The 21,734-nt window shown below is 43.9% G+C and overlaps 2 long non-coding RNA genes across 3 annotated transcripts; one reads left to right on the plus strand and one right to left on the minus strand.

The window, feature by feature from the left end:
• Positions 1 to 1,165: 1,165 nt before the first annotated feature.
• Positions 1,166 to 11,650, minus strand: LOC308587173. The gene is made up of 3 exons (XR_014008261.1): positions 10,954 to 11,650; positions 2,584 to 2,650; positions 1,166 to 1,496 (listed from the first exon to the last, which is right to left on the minus strand). It is a non-coding gene; the product is annotated as an uncharacterized lncRNA (long non-coding RNA).
• On the plus strand, positions 9,631 to 11,864 carry LOC308587124. 2 transcript variants are annotated; one of them, XR_014008198.1, is made up of 3 exons: positions 9,632 to 10,855; positions 11,595 to 11,654; positions 11,759 to 11,857. It is a non-coding gene; the product is annotated as an uncharacterized lncRNA (long non-coding RNA). The 2 variants fall into 2 exon arrangements; XR_014008197.1 differs by lacking the exon at positions 11,595 to 11,654 and having other exon boundaries at positions 9,631 to 10,855; positions 11,759 to 11,864.
• The last annotated feature ends 9,870 nt before the right edge of the window (positions 11,865 to 21,734 follow it).

Here is a 21,734-nt window from a genome sequence, read left to right on the forward strand (position 1 = left end):
TGGTGCCTCGCAAGACGAAATTAATTCGTTCCGCAAGTTTTTTCTTCTTGCGAGTTTTTCATCTTGCGATGCACGGTTTCCCATAGGAATGCATTGAAAATCAATTAATGCATTCCTATGGAAACCGCCTTCAGACCAGGTCCGGGGACAGTCTGTCCCCTGACCTCTTCTGAAGGCTGGGGGGGGGGGGGACAAGGGCTTTTCTTCCCACTGCCAGCCTTCAGAAGGCTGTTCTGAAGGCTGGCGGTGGGAAGAAAAGCCCTTCTTCCCACCTCCCGCCCCGCAAGCTCCGGGGACAGGAGGGCTTTGCTGCCGACCGCCAGCATTTTAAAAGCCCCTGCTGTCCTGGGGCGATTTTAAAATGCTGGGGGTCGGCAACGAACGCTTCGCTCCCGCCCGCCAGCATTTTAAGATCGCCCGGGACAGCAGAGAAGGAGACTTCTCTGCTGTCCCGGGGAGATTTTAAAATGCTGGGGGTCGGCAGCGAACGCTTCGCTCCCGCCCGCCAGCATTTTAAGATCGCCCAGGGCAGCGGAGAAGTCTCCGCTGTCCTGGGAAGGCAGGCGGGGGGGAGCAAAGACTTTTGCCCCCCGCCAGCCTTCAGAAGAGGTCCAGGACCTCTTCTGAAGGCCGGCTGTGGGCGAAAGTCTTTGCTCCCGACCGCCAGCAATTTAAAACAGGTCCCCGGAGATTTCCCTATGGGCTTTCGTCTTGCGAAGCAAGCCCATAGGGAAATTCGTCTTGCGAAGCGCCTCCAAAACAGAAAACCCTTTCGTCTTGCGGGTTTTCCGTCTTGCGAGGCATTCGTCTTGCGGGGTACCACTGTAATATGAACGTTCATTCATCTGTGCCTTAGTGGTGTTCCTGGGTAGCTTTTTCCATATAAGTGTTCCGTTGGTACCACCTTTATGTGGCATACTGATTCAGTAATGGCAGAAGTTGACGTCGCCCCCCCCCCCATCCAGGTTCCATTGATGGGGATTCCACAGTGTACTGAATAATGTATCTCTCACACCCAGGGATTATTGCACACTCATGCTTAAGACGTGCATTTTAGCAAAAGAAGTATAAACGCAAACAATTTGATTCTCTGTGACACTGCTGCTGTCCTCACTGACTGTTATGGAGGGGATTGCTGCCTCTCAAATTGCTTTTTTCACTGCACTACCATTCTTCACTTGATTTTTGTTTTTGACAACATATTCTAGAGTCACAGCATTAAAATAAAGGAAACCAATCTCTCATGCCCTCTATAGTACGGTTTGAAGACATTTATATCCTCTGGACACGGCAAATCAAATGACTCCTGCTGTCCTTTTGATAACATTTCTGAGCTGAACTTTTCCATCTGTGCCTGCCATCCTGCCTCTTCTTAGCCAAGAAAACTGTCAACTGGGGAAAGTGTCTCATCCTCCCAACTTTATCTGTTGTTGACTAAGGCTAAGTAGTAAGATGGTCATATGAAAACTGACACACACTTGACACCTTTGCACTGGCTGTTGAAACAGATTGGAACGACGGCATGAGGACTGAACGATTAGAAGTTATTTACACATGCCTATCTCTAAGTTAAAGACTTATTTGGATAGAGCTATAGGAGACGTTCCAATCAATGTTAGGTGCTTCTCAGTCTCAAAAATTTAAATGGGTACAAGCTCAGAAATTACATGCCTGATTCTCTCATGAATTGTGATGGAAGATAAAAAGTAGCCAAATGGCTAACAATTTAAAAAATGGACCAAGCTCTTAATTGTGAGCACAAGAAAACTATATTCTCTTCCATTTCAAACTGAAGCAAAATATATCACATTAAATACATGATGGCTGGCAGTGTGGAGATTCAATGGCCATTTACTGCTTCTACTGCACATGTAAGGAAAATATACCCAATTAAATACATGATTGGCTGGCGGTATGGAGAGTTAACATCTATTTTGAGCTCCCCTCCTCATTTATAATAGGGACGCAGGTGGCGCTGTGGGTTAAACCACAGAGCCTAGGACTTGCCGATCAGAAGGTCGGCGGTTCAAATCCCCGCGACGGGCTGAGCTCCCGTTGCTCGGTCCCTGCTCCTGCCAACCTAGCAGTTCGAAAGCATGTCAAAGTGCAAGTCGATAAATAGATACCCCTCTGGCAGGAAGGTAAACGGTGTTTCCGTGTGCTGCTCTGGTTCACCAAAAGCGGCTTAGTCATGCTGGCCACATGACCTGGAAGCTGTACGCCGGCTCCCTCGGCCAATAAAGCGAGATGAGCACCGCAACCCCAGAGTCGGTCATGACTGGACCTAATGGTCAGGGGTCACCTTTACCTTTTTACCTCATTTATAATAGTAACGGATGGTGTTCCATCTGGGCATCCATTTATCCACTTACATAGGGAAGGACTGAGAATGGGAGATGATGCACTTGGGGCAAAGGGGTTAAACAGTTGGAGGGAGACTTTATACTTGGTAGAGATGGGTGAACTTCTTCAGGTTCAATCTGAAGTGTGCAATTAGGAGCAGCTGGGGCAAAATACCTTTCTTTTCTGAGAGTTCTAATTTTGCTCAAAATTGCTGCTTCTGTGAGTCGGCAAATCCCTTACCTGACAGGCGTGGCTGCTCCAGCTGGGCTCTCTCACTCTCCTCATTAAATCATTATGGTGATTGCTCCTGCAGAAGAGAAACAGGTCTCGCTCACATGGGTATGCACTAGATCAAGACTTGCCCTTCCACAAACAGAAGGTGTTATGTACTGAAGTTCTCACCCTGGGCCAGCAGGGGGATACTGTAGATAGTTATGCAAATAAGGGATCGAAAGTGACGTTCAGTGATTGGATAGTTTTAGAAAATTGTTACAGTTACATTGTACTGGAGCTCTATATAAGCAGGCTGACTGAACCCTTCTGTTCAGTTCTGTCCTGGCCTGTCAATAAACAAGAGCTGTTTAAAGAATCGCTGTGTCGTCTGATATGTTCGCCCACAACTTAACAGAAAGAGTCATTTTGTTCACCAAGAGAATTTTGACCCAATGGAGTAGGAATGGGGAACCTCAGTTCCAGGGATCAAATGCCATGCTCCAGACCTCTCTCTCTGGCCCCAAAGACTCTCATCAGGCCACACATCTCCAATTTCCCCAGACCACACACCCTTCTTGCCTGGCTACACCAGACCTCTGATAATGCCTATTGGATGGAAGATGGAGAGAGGTGTGTGAGCATGTATGTATATATATGGAAACATGCTACTGTATTTTTGGAATTCATTGCTTTGCTCACTTTTACCTCTGCAACCCCACAGACCCTAGAAGGTTGCTGAATTCATCCCCCAGGCTGCAAAAAGTTCCACACCACTTGATCTGTCCTCCTCGCCTCCTGACACATGAATCAGTCTAGAGCAAAATGTGCAAGAACCATGGAAAATAGAATTTCTCCAACCTGTCCTTGGGTATGTTACTTTCCTACTCTGTGTTGCATGTGCCATGGATAAGAGGGACACCAAAAGCTGCAGACCAGGACCTCACTCCTCCCTCAGAGCCGGAAGATAATTGCGGGGGGGTGGGGTGGGGGTGGAGGAGTTCTTCATTGGATCTGAACAAAATCCAAGTTCATGAAGAATGCAGGGCTCTATCATGTTTACGCTTATATTATGAACCTGAAATTTAAATACAGTGGTACCTTGGGTTAAGTACTTAATTCGTTTCGGAGGTCCGTTCTTAACCTGAAACTGTCCTTAACCTGAAGCACCACTTTAGCTAATGGGGCTTCCTGCTGCCGCCGCACCGCCGGATCATGATTTCTGTTCTCATCCTGAAGCAAAGTTCTTAACCCGAGGTAATATTTCTGGGTTAGCGAAGTCTGTAACCTGAAGCGTATGTAACCCGAGGTACCACTGCATGTCATTAGCATTTGTGAAACTGGGCATTCCGCTTCTTGATTTTTATTTTTTTTACATCTTGTTTTTCTGTGTAAAGTTACATATTTAACACTAGAAAAACTTTGACTTAACATGAACTACCAGGATGTAGTCAGATAAAAATAGAAATGTATACATGTGAGGGCAGTTTAAAAGATTTGGAGTTAAAGTGCTAAACAACAATGCATTAAATTGGGATAGAAAACTTATTGGCAATGCCACTGTCAGGCTATTTTGTGCCCTGGGCAAGACTGACTACTTGCACCTACTCCCCAAAATGGGTTGATTGATTTCAAAATGGATGTTGTACCATACAACATGAATCACCAGAAACTTGAATTTACAAATTAAATCTTAGGGTCTTAGCTTCAAATCGAGAAGTATTTCCAGACAAACCTTTTAGGCTTGTGTCATCAAGTATCTTTATTTAAGCATCATATAATAGATACTACCAAGATGGTATCTCAGTAGTTCCAAAGTAGTTCTGTGTTTTGCTCAACAGCGTAACAGTTATGCCTAAGTCTGATACATGGCTAGTTAGAATTTGCCAACACTGAGTCAATTCAGAGAAATAATTATAGATCTGTGGAATCAAACTGAAGAAACCAGTTGTTTCATTGACTACCAGGTTTAAAGGGTGTGAATTCAGGTTGAATTCAGGATTACCCATAGTAATAATAATAATAATAATAATAATAATAATAATAATAATAATAATAATTTTCTACCCCACCCATCTGGCTGGGTTTCCCTAGCCACTCTGGGTGGCTTCCAACAGAAGGTTAAAAATATAGATGTGAAGCTGTTTTTCTAAGGTACGTCTTCACTTTGGGAGCATGTGAAACTGTTGTTCCCTCGACTCTTTGTCCTGTTTCAGTTAAATGGTTTCAGCCTTGTCCTTTGATAGCCAGATCTGATGTTTACTTGCACATAGTGCTCTTAAAAGGTAAAGGGACCCCTGACTATGAGGTCCAGTCGTGACCGACTCTGGGGTTGAAGCTCATCTTGCTTTATTGGCCGAGGGAGCCGGCGTACAGCTTCTGGGTCATGTGGCCAGCATGACTAAGCCACTTCTGGAGAGCCAGAGTAGCGCACGGAAATGCTGTTAACTTCCCGCCGGAGCAGTACCTATTTATCTACTTGCACTTTGATGTGCTTTCGAACTGCTAGGTTGCCAGGAGCAGGGACCGAGCAACGGGAGCTCACCCCGTCGCAGGGATTCGAACATCCGACCTTCTGATCGGCAAGTCCTAGGTTCTGTGGTTTAACCCACAGCGCCATCAGTCTATGCTTTTAGTTGCGTCCTGATCCTGAAACAAACAGCTCCAAATAGGACTTTCTAAACAGTACTTTCTTAAAGTTCTCTCTCCAGCCAGAACCAATTTTCCCCCTTTTGTGTTTTAATTTTAACCTATATAGATCTTCCTCCTTATCTCTATCCCCTTTAAGAAACAAACAAATCAGAGTGCAATTCCATAGCACAGCTATTTTAAGCAACTTACAACAATTTTTGGGGACGTACCATGTCTGCAATGGGTAACATAGGATGTCATTCACCTGTTTTACTGTTTGCAGTGGCTAAAGCCGATTCCTTTGAACAGACTTCTGGGGATGTCAGATTATTAAGAGTTCTGTAGGTCACAGGAGTCACCTTGAATTTTTGCCCAGAAGGTTGCTATGGAACATATTGATTAACCTGCTTTGTGCTTATGCCTGTGCGGCTGATAAATTCATGATCCACACTAATATACCTGAACAAATCTCTAATGCTTTTACAAGAAAATTGGGATTTGTTTTCTGTTCTATGATTCCAGCTGGCAATTGTCTTACACCCTGAAGCATGGGATTGACTTAGTCTTATCATTATCTCGCTGGGTGTGCGTAGTACCCAGGAGAGACAGAAAAATAAAAGCCACTAGAATGTTAAGTACTATGAATCTGTTACAATGGATAAATATAGCCCCTGTATCAGAATTGCCTGCTGGCCCAGATACTGATTCAGGGAAATGAGGTGCATTTTAGAATCTTCAAGAGAAGGGAAGCCAAAAAAAGAAGGAAATTGGAATAAGAAAGAAAAGGGGGGAAAACACTTGGTTATGGGAGGAATTAAAAGGCAAGGGGTAGTTGGGATCAAGATAAGGTAAAGGTAAAGGTACCCCTGCCCGTACGGGCCAGTCTTGACAGACTCTAGGGTTGCGCGCTCATCTCACTCTAGAGGCCGGGAGCCGGCGCTGTCCAATGACACTTCCGGGTCATGTGGCCAGCGTGACGAAGCTGCTCTGGCGAGCCAGCACCAGTGCAGCACACGGAAACGCTGTTTACCTTCCCGCTAGAAAGCGGTACCTATTTATCTACTTGCACTTTTAAGGATGCTTTCGAACTGCTAAGTGGGCAGGAGCTGGGACCGAACGACGGGAGCTCACCCCGCCGCGGGGATTCGAACCGCCGACCATGCGATTGGCAAGTCCTAGGCACTGAGGTTTTACCCACAGTGCCACCTGCGTCTCTTGGGATCCAGATAGAGGTCTTCTAAACTCTACCTTGGGGTGCTGATAAAGCGACCTTCTCTTTCTGTGGATACAGGAGTGATGGTGGGTTGCACTTGCCTTTGCGAGAAGAAATACTTACATGATCTGCAATGATAATTTCTGGCATCATCAAAGGGTAAAAAGAACGTTTACGTACAACTTTGGCTTCTTGGGGGGGCTTCCAACTTTAGCTATCATAAATATGCATAATTTAGGGATGGGTGTAGGTAGCTTCTTCCTTAAATACAGAGTGGGGTTTTCCCTGGGTTAGGGCTCTGAAAATTGTGGATCTCTTGCAGGCATGACCATTGGCAGGATACTAGCACCCTGACCATTGGCAGGATACTAGCACCCTGACAGACCCTGCTTGAGCCTACGTTGAACCTCCCTGCCTACCTTGGTTGACAAGGGAACGCAGGAAGGGATGCAAAAGGTATAAACTGAAATACTGATACAGGTTTGCTTGTTGACAAATTTCAAAGTCTCCCCACGGGGATTCCTTTCCTTATGTGCTTCCACAATACCACCTGCACGACATTGTTCAGAAATGATTTGAAGAGGGTTAAACGCTCTCCCAGGTTGAGCTCATCAAGTTGACATTTTTTTAAAAAAATAAATAAAAATGTATAAGAATCCTTGGGTGGCGTTGAGTCACATTATAACTTTTGCTATAATGATCCCTTTGCTGGTTCAGCGCTACCTGATGTGACCTATTGTACTGGCTTGAAAGGCAGAATGGCATTTTCTAAAAGCCGGGAGAGGTTTATGATTAAGGGACAGAAGAAAGGTTGGGAAATAATAAAAGCAAAGAGAGTATGTATGGCATTTACGGCACCTGCAAACAATAGGGACAGAGTAACATTTCACTTGTACATTAGGCAACCTATGCTGCATCCCTAATATAACTCCAGGAGACAAGCTTGATTTGTTAAGAATAACTTCAGGCAGGTACCTGGGATCAGTAGGCGTGGAACATGCAGGCAAGTTACGTGGCAGGCGGTTGTTAGAAGCGTCGCTTTTCATTGCGTTCCCAGCACTCGGCTCACACCATAATGTGCTCATTTATTATTAGACCCTGGCTTTTATGGGCCCTGGATTTTATGGGCACTGTGAGGATAGGAAGCATTGTGCATGTCAGAGGAATGCATGCAGGATACCAAAAAGCAAAGCAGGGAGGGAACATTTGCAGAAGAACAGGCTGCGGAGACGGAAAGCAGGTTTTGCCTGCAGGAGTCTCTGGAGCACTTCTCTCGCTTTCTGTTTTTGCACTTGTGGACAGAGATATTTCATAGGATTGTAGAGTTGGAAGGTACCCAGGGTCATCTAGCCCATGAAATACAGACATCTCAGCTAAAGCATCCCTGACAGATGGCCTTCCAGCATCTGCTTAAGAACCTCCAAGGAAGGAGAGTCCCAAGGGAGTCCATTACCCTGTCAAACAGCTCTTCCTGCCAGAAAGTTCTTCCAGATGTTTAGGGCCCTCGTATTTATGGGACCTCCTCTCCTGGTATGCCCCGCAGAGGACCTTGAGGTCCATGAATAACCATAGTTTAGAGGTCCTGGGCCCTAAGGAAGTCAGACTATCCTCCACCAGGGCCAGGGCCTTTTCAGTGATGGCTCCAACCTGGTGGAATGCTCTGTCCCAGGAGACTAAGCCCCTTCAGGATTTAACCTCCTACCATGGGGCCTGTAAGACAGAGCTATTACATCTGGCCTTTAATGTGAATTCAGCCTGATCTTTTATTTCCCTTCTCTTCCCTCCCCCTCCCCTTTTATGAAGATTACCAGCTATGAAACCCCACAGCTAATTCTCCCCTGGCCTCCTCACTGGCCCAAGTAGGACCAATTCAGCCAGCTAGCCTTGGTGATTATCTAATGCTTATTTCCCCTAAACTGATTTCTGAATTTTGAATTTTATTGTTATTCATGTTTTTATACTGTATTTTATGCTGCTTTTACAATTAAGTGTTTTAAATTTGTTGTTAGCTGCCCTGAGCCCGGTTTTTGAACAGGGAAGGGTGGGGTATAAATAAAAAAATATTTTTTATTAGTTGGAATCTCCTTTCTTGTAGCTTGAAGCCATTGGTTCAAGTGCTACCCTCCAGAGCAGGAGAAAACAAGCTTGTTCCCTCTTTCATGTGATGGCCCTTGAGATATTTGAAGATGGCTATCATATCTCCTCTTTTCCAGACTAAACATACGCAGCTCCCTCAACTGCTCCTCATAAGGCTTGGTTTGACCCTTCATCATCTTGGTCGTCCTCCTCTGCACATGTTCCAGCTTGTCAACATCCTTCATAAATCGTGGTGCCCAGACACAGTATTCCAGGTGTGGTCTGACCAAGGCAGAATGGAGTGGTACTATTACTTCCCTTGATTCTGTTGATGCAGCCTAGAATAGCGTTGGCTTTTTTTTGCTTCTGCATCACACTGTTGACTCATGTGAAGCTTGTGGTCCATCAAGACCCTTAGATCCTTTTCACAGGTACTGCTAGGAAGCCAGGTGACCCCTATCCTATATTAGGGAATCTGGATCTACCTGCCTAAGGGCAGAACCTTACATTTGTCCCTATTGAAATTCATTTTGTTGACTTTCGCCCACTTCTCCAATCTGTTAATGCCAGTTTGGTGTCATCAGCAAATTTGATGAGCAACCCATCAATTCCATCATCCAAGTCATTTATAAAGACGTTGAACAACAATGGGCCCAGGACAGAACCCTGTGGCACCCCACTTGTCACTTTTTCTCAGGAGGACGGGGAACCATTAATGGCTGCTGATCATGTCCTGGCAGTGGACAACATTTGCAGCACAGCACACTGCACCGCCATCTTCTTGGAGCCATGCTGTCCTGTGGCCATTGTTCTACTCCTGGGGTCACTGCAGAGGCCTCTGTGTTCCTGCCAGAACCCAGCCATTTGAATCAGCGAATCTGCGGTGGGCGCACCTAGGAGGAGTGGACCGTGCCAACACAGGCTTCCCTCTGGTCCACTCCTCAGATTTAAAGGAGGCCAGAGGTCTCTGGGCTAATCTATTTTGGTATTGGTATATGGGGGGCTGGGCTAGATGACCCAGAGTCCCTTCTAACCTTGTTTTCAGTAAAACGAGGGAAGGATACTGTTAATTAGTTATTCATTAGTCATGAGGTCATAGGCATGCACACACATGGGGGGTTACAATGTATGGTTAGTATGTATAGTACTCCTTATGTGGGAGTTTGCATTTATGTATTCTCTTCTTCAGTGCCTGGTCAGCTCAGTTGGTTAAAACATGATGCTGATGGGGCCACGGTTGCATGTTTGATCCTTATGGTGGGGTAGTGGGATATTTCTGCATTGCAGGGGGTTGGACTGGATGATTCTTGGGGTCCCTTCCTGCAGTTCTACCTGCACAATTTATATCTGAATTGTTTCACAGTCATCTCGTCTGTGCTGCACCAGCATGGAATCTTTAGCTGCTATAATTGACTATGCTTGTCGGGCCTGGGTATGGTGTGCCCCTTTAAAGAATTTCCCTCCCACCTGGGAGGTTTCCGTTGGCTTCTAAGAATGTGCACACATTCAGATGGTAACGGTTTCTGTTTTATATTCACAGCTTTCCCTAAGTACAGGCTTATATTCTGCGGCTCTGTGGCTCTTCCTTCTAATTCTTTGTTATATCACTTCCTAATTTTTTCAGCCCTTTTCCTTATTAAGATAATATTAATATTGTACTCATAGTGATGTATGGAAGTGAGAGCTGGACCATAAAGAAGGCTGATCACCAAAGAATTAATGCTTTTGAATTATGGTGCTGGAGGAGACTCTTGAGAGTCCCATGGACTGCAAGAAGATCAAACCTATCCATTCTTAAGGAAATCAGCCCTGAGTGCTCACTGGAAGGACAGATCGTGAAGCTGAGGCTCCAATACTTTGGCCACCTCATGAGAAGAGAAGACTCCCTGGAAAAGACCCTGATGTTGGGAAAGATTGAGGGCACAAGGAGAAGGGGACGACAAAGGACGAGATGGTTGGATGGTGTTCTCGAAGCTAGCAACATGAGCTTGACCAAACTGCGGGAGGCGGTGGAAGACAGGAGTGCCTGGCGTGCTCTGGTCCATGGGGTCACAAAGAGTCGGACACAACTAAATGACTAAACAACAACAATATATTGTACTAGTAACAGTAGCAACAATATTAGCACCATCATGCTGCCTGCTAGCAGTACCGAACAACAAGGGGTCATTTCTCCACCTCACACGCGTAAGGGGCGCTCCTAGCTGAGCCGTGCAGGTCACTAAAAAGATTAAGAAGAGGGCGCTCTCTTCAGGGAGGAAGCGTACCACCACAAAGAGTGTTTCTATTGGAGGCATGAAGGCAACATTGGTTGGCTCTCCGACCGCATCTGGAAGCCTTGTGACCACCATCAAGCGGTCAGCTCTCTCCTCCAGACGTTGGGTGAGTCCTTCCCCCCTTTCTCCCTTGATTATTCCTCTTCTAACTGTAATAAAAATTGTAAGGTCTTATATATATATAATAAATGTCCATAGGTTTACCAGCCAAGCATGTAGATGGATGTGGGGACCACATGTCTGGAGCAGCACAGGAAGACCAACCTGAAACTATTTTGACTCCCAAACCGCCCAAATGTTTTCTCTGCAAGGAGGGAGGGTGTGAGGGAATTGTCTCAGGAATTGGGTAATCACCATTTCAAGGGAATGGCCAGACTACCAGGAAAGGCAATCAGATAAGTCATTATTAGATAACCCGGCAGACAGGAAAAACAACAGCATTCAAATTTCTGTTGTAGACCACCTTTTCTGTGATGTAGGTATGATGTTTGTGGGGAGTGGTTTTGGGTTACACCCCTTCTGTGATGTATGTATGATGTATGGAGGGGTAGTCTTGAGCTCCAGGGCAGGGAATTTAAAATGTCTATATAAGGGCAGGCACACCTTTGTTCTGGGTCCTCCTCCGTCCTCCTGTGTGTGAAGGGAGCACCCTGTTGCAACCGTTTAATAAAGATCAGGCTTACTAGCCGCTTTGCTTCTCAATATTCTCTGGTTGGCCTCTGTTATTTTCTCCTACCAATAGAGAACCCACTTAAAGACTCTATGCAGGCTCTTGCATACCCCATAAGGAAAAAAGGACAGATTTTGTTTACAACATAACAAATATTCCTATTCTTGGTCACTAGGGAAGGGACAACAGGGACAGAACTATTGCCCGTTTAAGGCAGTGCTTGGAGCAGGCTGAGGTGCGCATAGCAAAATCTCATCGCCGTTCTCAGATGGTTTGGCGCAGAGGTAGGTCTCTCGCCACTAGTTTTTCTGACAGTTCCTTGTGTCCTGAATCTCATAGGTCACAGCGCAGGAAGAAGAGATCCCACCGGACCAAGAAAATGCAGACGTGAGTCCAGGAGAGATTCTTTGGATTCATCAGAGATCCCAGTATGTCTGATTATTCTGATAGCGACTTTGAAGATCAGATTAAGGGGTATTGGGTTAACCAGAGGTTTGATAGCCGTCTGAGGGCCCCAGTCCTGCCACTCAACACCTGGCCTAGGGCGGGGCCTGACAAGCCAATAAGAACTACTGCTGCGGCTACCACCCAGGAGGACTCCCCTGCTCAGCACCTGAGGGCCCCAATCCTGCCACTCACCACCTGTCCCAGGGCAGGGCCTGATGGGCGCTATAAAGGACTGCTGCCGCTGCTGCTGCTGGACAGAGAGGGCTCCTTTAAAAAAAATAATTTTAAAAATGCTGTTATTTTTCTACCTGTGCCATTTTAAACTGTGATATTAATGCTGTATTCTGAGTTTTAGATTTTATGTGGAAATTGTTTCCCATTTGGTTGTGTATTTTTTTAATGTGGTTTATTTATTGTTTATGACTTTTGTAATTATGTAATTAAGCTGTAAGCCGCCTTGAGCGTTTTTTTTTTTAAACTGTGGAAAGGCGGCATACAAATAAAAAATGATGATGGTGATGGTGATGATGATGATGCTTTGGCTCAGGTGCCTGCCTTGCAGGGGGTTGGAGTAGATGACCTTTGGGTTCCTTCCAACTCTACGATTCTAGGAGTTTAATGAGTCTAACCTAACCTACTTCCAAGGGTTGTTATGGGAATTAAATGAGGAGGGGGGAGGAGAACCATGGATGCCATCTTGAACTCCTTGGAGAGAAAGATGGCAAAATAATGTAATGAAATGAATAAAAGAGCTTGGTAGAAGAGGTACCTTAGCTGCTAGTTTCCTGGCAGTAGCATCACTGCTGCTTAAGGAGGAAGAGGGGCAAGGTGGGTGGGGGCAGCCAGCACTGTGCAGGTGAATGCTGACAGGAATGCCCTGCCTTTCTCTTTCTTATATATATTTTATTTATGGTTTTCTGTTTTATGCAAACCATACATCAAAAAGAAACTGCAGTCCCTGTTGTGCCTCATTCCTTTTTTATGATTTTCAATTTTATGAATTTCAATCATTTTACAATCATCTTAACATTTCAAAACCCTCTTTCTGCAATTCCTTAAATTTGTTTCTTATATTTTCTGCCTATCCGAATTAATTTTATTTGCTCATTCATTCATCTTCTTTAAATATATACTCTTATAAAACTGCAGGTTATTACAATAATCCTGCCAATCTTCTTATCTGTTTACAGTTTATTTCTAAATATTCAATAAACCATTTGCATACATGAATAAATTTCTATACAGTTTGGGTAGTTCTGTCCCTATAATTCCCAAAAGGAAAGCTCCCGGTTTTCTTTGCAAACATTATTTTAAAGATCGTTTTCAATTCATTATATATCATTTCCCAGAAAGCTTTAACCTTACTGCAAGACCACCACATATGATTAAAAATAACCTTTTTTCTCTTTACACTTCCAACACTTATTTGATTTTGATTTATACATTTTTTGCCATTTACTTGGTGTTAGGTACCATCGATATAACATTTCATATAATTTTCTTTCATGCTGTGAGTTTTATATCCCTATTCCACAATCATTCCCATGCTTCCTTTTCTATATTATAACCAGTATCTATTGCCCAATGTATCATTGAGGAATTTACTTGCTAATCCTTGGTCTCCCATTTCAGTAATATCTTATACATTTTAGACAGCACTTTTACATTACATTCCAATAGATCTCTCTCCATTTGTGATATTTGTTCCCCAAACCCTCATATCATATCTTTCTTAAATACTTGGTTCAAATGATGATATGGCATCCATGTTGAAAAACTGCACGATAATTCCTTAAATTCTTTTAACTGATACTCTCCTCTCTCTTGTTTTAATAAAAAATACATTTAAAAAAATGTTTTCTTGATTTCTTATTTTTCCAGTAAGATTTGCCATTTCCGCATATTCCATAAGTTTTTGTATCCATTCTTCTTTTGCTGGGACTTCTTATTCTTTCCATTTTTGGGCAAGTAACATTCTTGCCGCTGTAGATGCACCCATACTGTTAGGGAAAAGAACCGCCAGGGATAAAAAAAAAAGACCAAAGACTAGCATATTTGTAATAAAAACCTTTATTAGAATAAAAAAAATAATTAGGGAAGAGGGAAACTGGACCTTGCTGGGGAGATCTCAGCTTGAGCTGCTGGCCTCACTGTTGCCGCTGCCTGGAAGAGAAAAGAACAGAAAAGATTCTTAATATTTTCATTTATTATTACGGCAAGGATCTCCAAGAGGCCCACATCATTCTCCCTTCCTCATCCAATCCCTAAACTCTTCTTAAATCAGGGAGCTGCCTCCCCACCCCCCAGCCAGCCAGATTCTCTCTGGCCTCCCTGTTCTTCGTGAACAAAGATCAACACTCACCACTGGTGGAATCACTGGTGGCATCCATCCCCTGGTCCTTCGGTCTCACATAAATCGTTTGCACTCTAATCCTCCTTCCACCAACCACCACAGTATCTTCGTCCAGGGGATGGATTTTAATGGAGCGGCAACAGGAGGCCAGCAGCTCTCTCATCCTGTGCAGACAGCAGGATCTAGGGAAGAAAAGGAAGAAGGTCGCAAAAAGGATTCTAGTTATTTCCTCGATACTCTCTATCTCTGCACTGCAAGCCATTTCCCTCAAAGCATCTAAGGGGGCCCTGAGGACAATCTTTAAAAATTAATCGAACCATGACCTGGTTCCCTATGTTTCTAAATCTTAAGGAACATTTAAAGAAACAGGGGGAAGAATAAGAGATCCTACTTACAGACGAGCTGATGAAAGTTTCATTTTCTCCAAAACCACAATTCACTAACTAAAGAAGTCACCTCTCACAATTCACCTCTCTCACTCACTAAACTCAAATAGATGCTCTGTCCAAAGTTCTCAGCCAACCAATCAGCAGGGGGATGTGTCACAATGGAAAACATGACCCCGTTACTTTAGCTACCTTGCTTAACAATGGGCATTGTTCCCCTTAATATTTATTTTTCAAATATATATTTCAGTGGGTTAAGTGGTTTTATTCAATTTATTTAGAAAAGATCTAGAGCTGGCTTCATCCAGCACGGTGCATTTCTGGACAGGACAAGAAACACCTTGCAAACACACACACACTTTTCAACATGGAGGGGTCACCAAGGGAAAACACTTCTGGCCTAGATGTCGGCTGCTGTTTCTCACTTAAGAGTTAAAAATAACCCCTCTCAACACCCTGTAGTAATCTGTCCAGTATTATGAAGGACAGGAGCAGGACTTCACCCTTAGACCTCCTCATCCCCCTGTTTCTTTCTGTTTCTGCCCAATGTGTTCTGCCAATAAACAGCTTTCCTTAGGCTGCATGGAAGTGAAATGTTATGAGTTTGTGGGTGCCAGACTCCCCTTTGTCATGAGTTTCTGGGTGCCAGGCACTGAACCCCTGGAGACTGAACCTCTGGGGAGTTGATTTAAGCTTTGTTTAAAGGAACCCCAAGCTCTAGATTTGATTATTGGCTATTAAAAACTGGTTGAAACCCTTTTATTTCATTCACCAAAGGAAGTCTGATGTGATCATGATAAAGGTTTATAGACAATGGGTGGCACATTTATTGATCCTTCTTGTAAGTTATTTGTCTACTTTAATGTGTTATTTATCTATAGTAATCAGTAAGGGATTGGGGTGGGAAGCAGTTTTGAATATGAAACTGGTGGATGACTGTCATTAATTCAGCTCAACTTCATAGAATCATAAAATATTAGAGTCGTAATGAACCCAAGGGTCATCTAGTCCAACACTCCGCAATGCAGGAATTTCAGCAAAAGCATCCATAGCAGATGGCCAGCCAACCTCTGCTTAAAAACCTGTCAAGGAAGGAGAGTCCACTACTTCTTGTGGGAGTCTGTTTGACTGCCAAACAGCTCTTACTGTCAGAAAGTTTTTACAAATGTTTAGTCGGAATCTCTTTTCTTGTAACTTGAAGCCACTGGTTCAAGTTCTACCCTTCAGAGCAGGAGAAAACAACCATCCTCCCTCGTCCGTGAGACAGCCCTTAAGATATCTGAAGATGGCTATCAGATCTCCTCTCAGATCTCCTCTCAGTCTCCTCTTTTCCAGGCTAATCCTTCAACACCCTCCTTAAATTGTGGTGCCCAGAACTGGACACAGTGTGGTCTGACCAAAGCAGAACAGAGTGGTACTATTACTTCCCTTGATCTGGACACTAGACAGTCTGTTGATGCAGCCTAGAATAGCATTAGGTTTATTGTTGCCACATCACATTGTGGACTCATATTAAGCTTGTAGTCCACTAAGGTTTGCCCCCCTTGCCCAAATTTCAGACTGCTTGGGAGTTCATTGATTTATGCAGTGGCGAAGCGTGCGGGATGCAGGGGGGGCTGGCCGCACCGGGCGCAACATCTGGGGGTTAGGGTTAGGGTGCGCAAATCCACGGGTTAGGGTGCGCAAATCCATGGGTTAGGGGGCGCAAATTACTTGCCTTGCCCCGGGTGCTGACAACCCACGCTACGCCACTGGATTTATGTTAACACTGGCACCCTGTCTTTCCTCAAAGGTGCCACACATGGCTCTCTCCCTGCCCCATTCTGTCCTCACAACATCCCTGTGACACAGGTTAGGCTGAGAGACAGTGATTGGCCCAAGGTCACCCAGTGAGCTTCATGGCTGAGTGATGATTTGAACCCAGGTCTCCCAGGTCCCATTTCTGTAGTCCAGGCTGTACCCAACACTGGCTCTCACTAGAACTGGCTAAAGCATTTATGAGGAGGGAAGATGAAAAGGGGAGGTGTCCTTGGGAAAATCATGGTTGCACATTTGAGGTGGGGGAGTAAAGGAAGGAATTCAATGTTGTGCTTGTTTGACCGTTCTCTCAGCACAAATATTTCTGCTTGCCAGATGGAAAGATCTCCCTCTCCATCCCCACATGCTGATCTGGGGGATCCCTTGACCCTCCAAAGTGGATTTGGGGGAGGCATGGTAGTTTTCAGGCAGAATAGAAGGGAGGAAACCCCTCTTGTGCAAGAAGGAGACGTTGTGCTGGTTTCTACTACTGCTCTGGGTTAATTGAATTCAATCCCTCATTTAAATTTCTCAGAAACAGAGGCTTCTCTCAGCCCTCCCAAGATCCACTTGAGATTTTGGGTAGCTCTGTGTCTATTTCCTCACCATCTCCTGCACATGCAACAATGTGAACAAGAGAGGTTATTGAATGCAAAAAATTGGAAATCAGAATTAGTACCAACATTGAAAGCTTGGCAATATAATTTTTTTTGAAATGATTGAATTAGCAAAAATGACGGCAACAATTAGAATGCAACCTAATCAAAATCTCAAACAGGAATGGCAATGTGTAGAAGAATACATGACCAAAAGGTGCTCCAAGAAGAATTTATTGATATGTATAGACTGATTTCACAAAGTTAGGTTAAGCAGATTTACAAGATTGAGTGTTTAATTATTAAGATACAAGATTAAATCTCAATAATAAAGTTACAAAATAATAACAAGGAAGCCACGCACGGGTGGAGGGAAGACACAGGGCAAGAAATAAGAAATGGATAAATGTTGGTACATAATGAAATGTGAAAATGTGAATTTACGAATATAATGTATATGTATCAATATGTAATGATTTCATATATGTATTGCAACATTAATAATAAATAAATTAAGTGCAAAAAATGTGAACGATATTTGATTTTAATAATAATAATAGTGTATACAGTGGTACCTCGGGTTAAATACTTAACTCGTTCCGGAGGTCCGTACTTAACCTGAAACTGTTCTTAACCTGAAGCACCACTTTAGCTAATGGGGCCTCCTGCTGCTGCCGTGCCACCGGAGCCCAATTTCTGTTCTTATCCTGAAGCAAAGTTCTTAACCTGAAGCACTATTTCTGGGTTAGCGGAGTGTGTAACCTGAAGCGTATGTAACCCGAGGTACCACTGTACATCAGGGTCTGTCTTAAGAGCCTAGATTTCATTCATTTTCATTTCTAGTCCTTAGCGAAACACAGTGTTCTAAATTGATCAACCATTTGCAACAAACAAAACAAGCAAAAAGCAGCCCAAACATCTACATATTTGATTATTTTCTAGACTTTCTTTGATTTGTAAAAATGACCTACATGCATTCTTTAAAGACTGGTTTTCAGGACGTTTCTTAATTTGCATCAGAGATCTGAAAGTTCTTGTATTCTTTGGAGGGTTTTATCTACCCCATGTTTTCTACAGTGGAGGCTTTTAATTGCAATGTATTTATATTAAGTCATGTTTTGGAGGAGGAGCTCTCCATATGGCGCATTCTGTAGAGTCTTCTCTGCAACCCCCTGCTAACTCTCAGCTGGGTGCATTGCTATCGTGCCTGACATTTTGCAATGCAGTACCACTCTAAGGCTGACTTTAACAAGCGACTCTTCCACACCTTACAGCTATCCAACAGCTTGCTCCTTCACTGTGCACCTGAGTGCAAATAACTATGCCTTAGGTGGGAGGATCCTGCATGCTGAGGTCCGTAAAGCATATGATGGAAAAAATGTGTAAAGCCACAAGGGCACACATTGGCACGATTATTGTATGTTTACAGACACATACCTTCCTCTTCATTACTGATATGCAAAATGGAGATATGCCTTTCTCACATAGTGGGAGTTAGTCATGATGAAAACAATGTATTGTGTTGTTGTTTTTCTTTAAACATCTTTGCGTGTTCAGATCCAGAGACCTCCCCCCTAAATAAATTCACACTTGATTCAAATTTTAGTTTTGGTTTTTGGCAGAATTTAGGCCACAACTTTATTGATTACGGAAAAGTGAGTGGTTGCATAGGCTCTGGTTCGACTAGCTCCCTGCACCCTTGCAGGTAGCGCTGACCCAGGGCACCAGCATAGGTCAGCCAAGGGTGAACACCTGAGGTAGATGAAAAGCTCGGGAACAGACTCTGTTGACTCCCCCAGATGCTCCCCTGGACTCAACCTCTCAGAGGTTGACCAAACCAACTTGAGTCACTTCACACAGAGATGGCGAGACTGTTCTTCAATCCCTATCACATGAACCAGTACCCATCCGCAACCTTACAAGTTGTGACAATTTGCTAAGTGACAGGCGAAACAGGCGAAACCCAAATGGCAACAGCCATTCAGCCAAGTGGGGAAAATTCCTGCCGTGCCCCTGTCCCAACGACAGACGACACACAAGGGCATAGCAAGGTCAATCGCAAAATTCCCTAAAATTGGGGAGAGGTGGGAAGGTGTTTCGATGCACGAGCTGAAAGAGGAAGCTCTGGGACACGTGCATGGGTTTATATAGGTCCCTCGATCCATTTAGACTGCGCCCCATTGGCCAGATTACACCCAGCAACAAGGGACCTACCAATTGGGTGTTGTGGCTATCCAATAGACCCACCCACAACAAGAAGGTCAGTCTCCAGGTCTCACCACAACACGTGCCCTCTTTTAGGGAGGACACGATTTATTGAAAGTTCAAAAAGTACATAATTATATGTGCACCAGACATGGTGTGATGCAAACAAAAAAGAGAGAAAAAGAAGAGATCCTGTCCAAAAATGAAAAATGAAAAAAATGAAAATGGGGGGGGGGAGGGAGGGGTGTAGGAAGGGGGGCAATGGGGGCGGTCCACCCTGGGTGTCATCCCTGAGGGGGGTGACAAAATCTCCCCTGGGTGTGATCACCGCTGCGCCGGATCACACCACCCAGACGTGATTGCCGCCGTGCTGATCACACACCCCAGGTAGATCACACCCCCCCAGGTGGATTGCCCCAGAACCCAAAATTGTATATTTTACAAGGTTTTTATTGTACTTCACCAGATGATAATAATAATAATTTATTATTTATACCCCGCCCATCTGGCTGGGTTTCCCCAGCCACTCTGGGCGGCTTCCAATAAAACACTAAAATACAATAACCTATTAAACATTAAAAGCTTCCCTAAACAGGGCTGCCTTCAGATGTCTTCTAAAAGTTTGGTAGTTATTTTTCTCGTTGGCATCTGATGGGAGGGTGTTCCACAAGGTGGGTGCCACTACCGAGAAAGCCCTCTGTCTGGTTCCCTGTAACTTTGCTTCTCGCAGCGAGGGAACCGCCATAAGGCTCTCGGCGCTGGACCTCAGTGCCCGGGCAGAATGATGGAGGTGGAGACGCTCCTTCAGGTATACTGGACTGAGGCCAGATCTTAACCTATTACAGTATTCGTAAGAATGGATTCCAAATATCATTGAATTTGTCCATGGCAAGTCTGCGTTTACATGCAAGTTGCTTATATGTTGCAAGTTTGTATAAGTCTTCAATCCAATCATAGAAGAGAGCTGCATTTTTATTTTTCCCATTCATCAGTATCAGTCTTCTGGCTGTGGTAAGGGCACAGAGAGTCCACTCGTATTGCCCTTTTGTAAGGTTCCATGTGCTAGCTATATAATTCAAGAGGATATTTTGCTCTGTAAATGTAAGGTTGTTCCGTACATTCTGTTGATGGTTTCAGTTACCTTCTGCCAAAAACAATGTATTGTAATTGGAGTCAGGAATTTGAATTTTTGGCATGTGTAATAAATCATTAAATAGGCTAATAATGCTCAGATTCTTTTTTTTTTAAGTAAGAGTTAGTAATAAATGAAGTTCAAAGAAACAGGAGCATCAGTCTCCAATAAGTGCAAACTATTTACTTTTTGAAAAACTTCTTGCTTAGTCTATACGCTGAACTAACTTCCTATCTAATGTGTGTGTGTGTGATATACATCGATGCGTGTGCGCGCACGCAGAGTGCATTAAAGATTTCTGTCCACTATTTGATATGATGTTGAATTAGTAAGATGTGATTAAATCTATTCTCTCGGGTTCCTTATTTGTCCATATTGTGGTTACAAATTATTAAATAGCAATAAAAACAAGCAAATTTATTAAAGAAAGGCTTTTGCAAGTCTCTCAGTTGGATCCAGAAAATTAAAACAAAACTGTCTGATTTTGAGCATTATAATATTTGCAAAATAGAAATTGGCTGAGGAAAAGAGCAGCCTTGGGAACAACATGACTAACCATATCTGACAATCTTCTATGCGTTCAGAATTTTAAGCAGAATGTGATCAGCATCAGTGTAAATAATATTACAGAGAAAAGGGTGATTTCTGGAGATGGGCTATAGACTGAGTTCCTTAAAAAGGAGTGAAAAGAAAAGAGAAAGCATGAATTTACAAATGCCCCCCCCCTTCTAGTGTACCCAAATGCCATGCTAGATGTAGTTTTCCAGGCAGGGGATGCACCCTGGATCGTTACAAAAGAATCTCCTCCAGTGAATAGAGGATTGGCTTAGGATCTTGGCAGTGTAAGCAAAAGTATAGTATAGTATGGCTCAGCTCAGTATCTGGTGTCTGGCTTATTGTGCAATTAGAGCCATGGCACAGGATATACAGTGGTACCTCGGGTTAAGTACTTAATTTGTTCTTAACCTGAAACTGTTCTTAACCTGAAGCACCACTTTAGCTATCGGGGCCTCCTGCTGCCGCTGCGCCGCCGCTGCACGATTTCTGTTCTCATCCTGAAACAAAGTTCTTAACCCGAGGTAATATTTCTGGGTTAGCGGAGTCTGTAACCTGAAGTGTATGTAACCTGAAGCATATGTAACCTGAGGTACCACTGTATCAAACACATAGAAATGTTATGTGCATTTTTGGAAGCAAGAAGTAGGAGTTTTTCCATTTGGCATTAGGCTTTTTGGTTTTTTCGCCTACCTCGTAGCAATCGTCACAACTTTCTGGTGGTATTGGTGGGTAGGTTAGGCATTGGAATAATGTGTTGTGGTGTGTCGAAGTGCTAGGTGTGGCCATCGCCTATGCCTTCAATTTATAGGGGTATTCCGGTAAAGGAATCTGGCGGTCGTGT

The sequence above is a fragment of the Podarcis bocagei genome (genome assembly GCF_964188305.1).
Source record: "Podarcis bocagei genome assembly, chromosome: 5".
NCBI classification, from domain to species: domain Eukaryota; kingdom Metazoa; phylum Chordata; class Lepidosauria; order Squamata; family Lacertidae; genus Podarcis; species Podarcis bocagei.